Source organism: Sinocyclocheilus grahami, unplaced genomic scaffold (assembly GCF_001515645.1).
Source record: "Sinocyclocheilus grahami isolate Dianchi unplaced genomic scaffold, SAMN03320097.WGS_v1.1 scaffold900.1, whole genome shotgun sequence".
NCBI classification, from domain to species: Eukaryota; Metazoa; Chordata; class Actinopteri; order Cypriniformes; family Cyprinidae; genus Sinocyclocheilus; species Sinocyclocheilus grahami.
Genome location: NW_015506079.1, coordinates 374,029 through 378,871, shown reverse-complemented (window position 1 = coordinate 378,871; position 4,843 = coordinate 374,029). Strand labels below are relative to the sequence as shown.

The 4,843-nt window shown below is 38.5% G+C and overlaps 1 protein-coding gene and 1 pseudogene across 1 annotated transcript in view; both read left to right on the top strand.

The window, feature by feature from the left end:
- The window catches only part of LOC107563976 (uncharacterized), a 121,970-nt gene that overhangs the window by 52,752 nt on the left and 64,375 nt on the right, over positions 1-4,843 (top strand). The gene's annotated exons all lie outside the window — the stretch shown is intronic.
- On the top strand, positions 1,408-4,824 carry LOC107563962 (protein NLRC3-like; annotated as a pseudogene).

Here is a 4,843-nt window from a genome sequence, read left to right as displayed (position 1 = left end):
TATAATCAATTTTAATAAAACACAAGACTACATTATATAACTCTAACAGTAGGCTATTTAATATCTGTTGTTCTCCGGTTGTCAGTCAGAATGACAGTTCTTGCGTGAACATAGGCCAACCCAAGCCAATTTATTATTCTTTCTTTTTTGTCTTATAGTTTAAAATATTTATTTTGAAACAAATTAATAATTTTTTTAATTAAACAAACATGAAAATTTAAGCTGAATTCTCGTTTTTCGTCTTTAGGAGCCGTTTTCTCATTTTTCTACTTTCAATATTAAATCAAAAAACGAATGATCGAATGATACACGGATTTTCTTGGTATCTCTGTTTGTATTCATCACCACTTTACCTTGCTATACCAGGGGTCGGCAAGTAAGTTTGGCATCGGGCCCAAAAAAAAAACTTGCGCCACTAGATGGCGAGCAAGAACATAGTCAAAGGATAATTAAAAAAATTAATTGATGAAAAATTAAACTAGAATTGCCTGTGACAGACTGTTACAGTGTCTTTTGTAACTGGTAGTGAGCTGTTACTCTGTGTTAAAACCTGTAGTAGGACAGTCATTAACAAAAAGCCACATTTATGTGGCAGTGTCTGGGTTTTACACTGGATAAATTAATAAAGCAGAGTAGTGACACATAACCTGCAACACAGACCGCCTTGCTAAAACACACATATGTTGGAGATGCGGAATGTATAAAAATAACTCAAAAAATAAAAGAGGATTTGAATAAGCCCATTAATGGCATTTGAGTCATGCTCTTAACGAACAGTGTTTTATTTCCTCTTTCCATATTGTGAATAATAAATGTGTATAATTTTAATTTGCTTGTTACACAATGGAGCCTAACTTATTGTAATAATTATTTGACATAGCCTACTTTTACGTTTCAATGGTTCACTGTTAGTTTTTCATACCACACACATAACACATTTCATGACGGCTATTTTAGAGGTGTGTCTAGCGATCCACAGACTCTTTTGAATGTCTTTTAGAACTTTTCAAATTAAAAGCTCTCAATTAATCTCAAAATGAAACATTGCTGCAAAAACATTCTCGTACTTTTATTTTGAAGGCAAAATCACTAAAGACAAAGTGATTGTGAGTAACTGTTGCTGTCATGACAGATCTATTTCAGAACCAGCCGCAATCAAAATAATCTGGCTGTGGGAACGGGCCAGATATTTCGGGCCAGTTTTGTTTCTTTGGTTAGCCTGTTGCGGACCACTGGTCTATACTGTCAATACTGGGCAAATTCATGAGTGCATTGCTTGCCTGTAATTTGTACTACACATAAATTGCTTATTTTAAACATGTTTTAAATGTATAGGTAGGACTTATTTTTTCTTGATTTGTTTTCAGGATCTTGAGAAAAAAATTATTGTATTTCTGAAGAATGAGCTGGAAAAGTTTAAGAAAATATTAAATAGAGAAAATACACAGTACTTTGTGCAGGACTTTACAGAGAAAATGCGTGATATCAAAGAAGCAGCTCTTGATATGACACTCTTCTTCCTGAGAGATATGGAACAAGTTGAGGCTGCAGATACTCTACAAGGTAAGAGGTTCTTAGGCATAACAATTTGTCATTGTCACTTATGAAATATAAAATGGTGCATATCTTGATGCATATCTTTCTGTATTTTTGTTCTTGTTTGTGTGTTAGATGAGCTGGTCCTCATTCATCAGCGACCACTAAAATCCTGAAGAAGAAGCACCAATCTGTATCTGAAGGAATTGCAAAGCAAGGGGACTCCAAGCTTCTGAAGAACATCTACACGGATCTCTATATGACTCTGAGTGTTAGTAAACAAGTCAATATCCAAAATGAAGCAGGACAAGTTCAGGCTGCTGACAGGCGACATGAGTCACAAGAGATTCCAGTTGAATGCAAAAATTTATTTGAAGCACCTGAACAAGACAACGAGATTAGAACTGTGCTGACAAAAGGAGTTGCTGGCATCGGAAAATCAGTCTCTGTGCAAAAGTTTATTGTGGATTGGGCTGACGGTAAAGAAAATGAGGATGTTACTTTCATATTTCCTCTTGCATTTCGAGAAATGAACTTAAAGGAGAAAGAAACACAAAGCCTGACAAGTCTTATACGTCAGTTTTTCCCAGAGATAAAAGGACTGAACCTTGCAAGAAATGATCAATTTAAATTACTGTTCATCCTTGATGGTTTGGACGAATGCCGTCTTCCTCTGAACTTTGAGGGTAATGAGACTTGCCGTGATGTATCATCACAAGTATCTCTGGATGTTCTCCTCACAAACCTCATCAAGGGAAATCTGCTTCCTTCTGCTCTCATCTGGATCCCCACCAGCCCAGCAGCTGCCATTAAAATTCCTCCCGAATGTATTAACCGCGTGACAGAAGTACAAGGATTCAATGATGCACAAAAGAAGGAGTACTTCAGAAAAAGATTCACAGATGCGGATCTGGCCAACGAAATCATTGATTATGTTAAACAATCAAAGAGTCTTTTTATCATGTGCTACATCCCAGTCTTCTGCTGGATTTCAGCCACTGTTCTCCAGAACATTTTAGAGGAGAAAATAAATAATGATCTGAAAAACAGTCAGGCTGATGACGCCTCCAAAATACTGCAGGAATCAAATACTGAAGACATTCCCAAGACTCTGACACAAATGTACACACACTTTCTCCGCTTTCAGATCCTGCAGAGCAGACGAAAATATGATGGAGAATACACACCAGATGTTTCCTGGGATAAAGATGCCATCCTTTCACTGGGGAGACTGGCATTTCATCAGCTGCAAAGAAACAATCTGCTCTTTTATGACACCGATCTGGAATCCTGTGGTATTGATGCCTCCCAAGCATCAGTGTATTCAAGCATGTGTACCCAGATGTTTAAGGAGGAAAAAGGGATCATTCTTGGTACCACTTTCTGTTTTGTTCACTTGAGCATTCAAGAGTTTATTGCAGCCCTTTATGCACATCTGTTTCTAGACCTCAACAAGAAAAGTGTGTTTGATCATCATGAGTCTACAGAACAGGAAAACAAAAATGAAACCATGATTGATTTGCTCAAGACTGCAGTGGACAAGGCACTCGAGAGTGAAACTGGACACCTGGACCTTTTCCTTCGCTTCCTTCTCGGTCTGTCACTCCAGACCAATCGTCCACTCTTACGAGGTCTGTTGAAATTTAAATTACTGTTCATCCTTGATGGTTTGGACGAATGCCGTCTTCCTCTGAACTTTGAGGGTAATGAGACTTGCCGTGATGTATCATCACAAGTATCTCTGGATGTTCTCCTCACAAACCTCATCAAGGGAAATCTGCTTCCTTCTGCTCTCATCTGGATCACCACCAGACCAGCAGCTGCCATTAAAATTCCTCCCGAATGTATTAACCGCGTGACAGAAGTACAATGATTCAATGATGCACAAAAGGAGGAGTACTTCAGAAAAAGATTCACAGATGCGGATCTGGCCAACGAAATCATTGATTATGTTAAACAATCAAAGAGTCTTTTTATCATGTGTCACATCCCAGTCTTCTGCTGGATTTCAGCCACTGTTCTCCAGAACATTTTAGAGGAGAAAATAAATAATGATCTGAAAAACAGTCAGGCTGATGACGCCTCCAAAATACTGCAGGAATCAAATACTGAAGACATTCCCAAGACTCTGACACAAATGTACACACACTTTCTCCGCTTTCAGATCCTGCAGAGCAGACGAAAATATGATGGAGAATACACACCAGATGTTTCCTGGGATAAAGATGCCATCCTTTCACTGGGGAAACTGGCATTTCATCAGCTGGAAAGAAACAATCTGCTCTTTTATGAAGATCTGGAATCCTGTGGTATTGATGCCTCCCAAGCATCAGTGTATTCAAGCATGTGTACCCAGATGTTTAAGGAGGAAAAAGGGATCATTCTTGGTACCACTTTCTGTTTTGTTCACTTGAGCATTCAAGAGTTTATTGCAGCCCTTTATGCACATCTGTTTCTAGACCTCAACAAGAAAAGTGTGTTTGATCATCATGAGTCTACAGAACAGGAAAACAAAAATGAAACCATGATTGATTTGCTCAAGACTGCAGTGGACAAGGCACTCGAGAGTGAAACTGGACACCTGGACCTTTTCCTTCGCTTCCTTCTCGGTCTGTCACTCCAGACCAATCGTCCACTCTTACGAGGTCTGTTGACACAGCAAGATGGCAATGACGAAAACTACAAGGAAATAGTCCAGTACATCAAGCAGAAATGAGAAGATAAGAAGATGTCTCCAGAGAGATTTATCAATCTGTTCTACTGTCTGAATGAACTGAACGACCAAACTCTGGTGAACGAGATTCAGACTCAACTTAGAGAAGGAAGTCTTTCATCTGGTGATCTTTCTCCTGCCCAGTGGTCTGCTGTGGCCTTCGTTTTGTTGACATCAGAGGAAGAGATGGATGAGTTTGACCTTCAGAAGTTCAAGAAATCAGACGAGTGTCTCTTTAGGCTATTGGAAGTTTTAAAAATCTCCAAAAGAGCTCTGTAAGTAATATGTCATGTTTTTGCATCTGAAAAAGATATCTATAGTTCTTAATCATTAATTTAAATTGGGTGATATGATATTTTTACTCAGTACTCAGAATACTTTGTATTCAGTTTTTTTTCTCTTCTAGGCTAAATGATTGTGACTTAACAGATGAGAGCTGTTCAAATTTGGCTAAAGCTCTCAGATCAGATAACAATCTGACCGAGCTGAATATGGGCAATAACAATCTACTGGATTCAGGAGTGAAGCAGCTCTGCATTGGACTGGAGACGTGTAAATTGGAGATACTGAAGTAAGTTGTGACAACAGACAAAT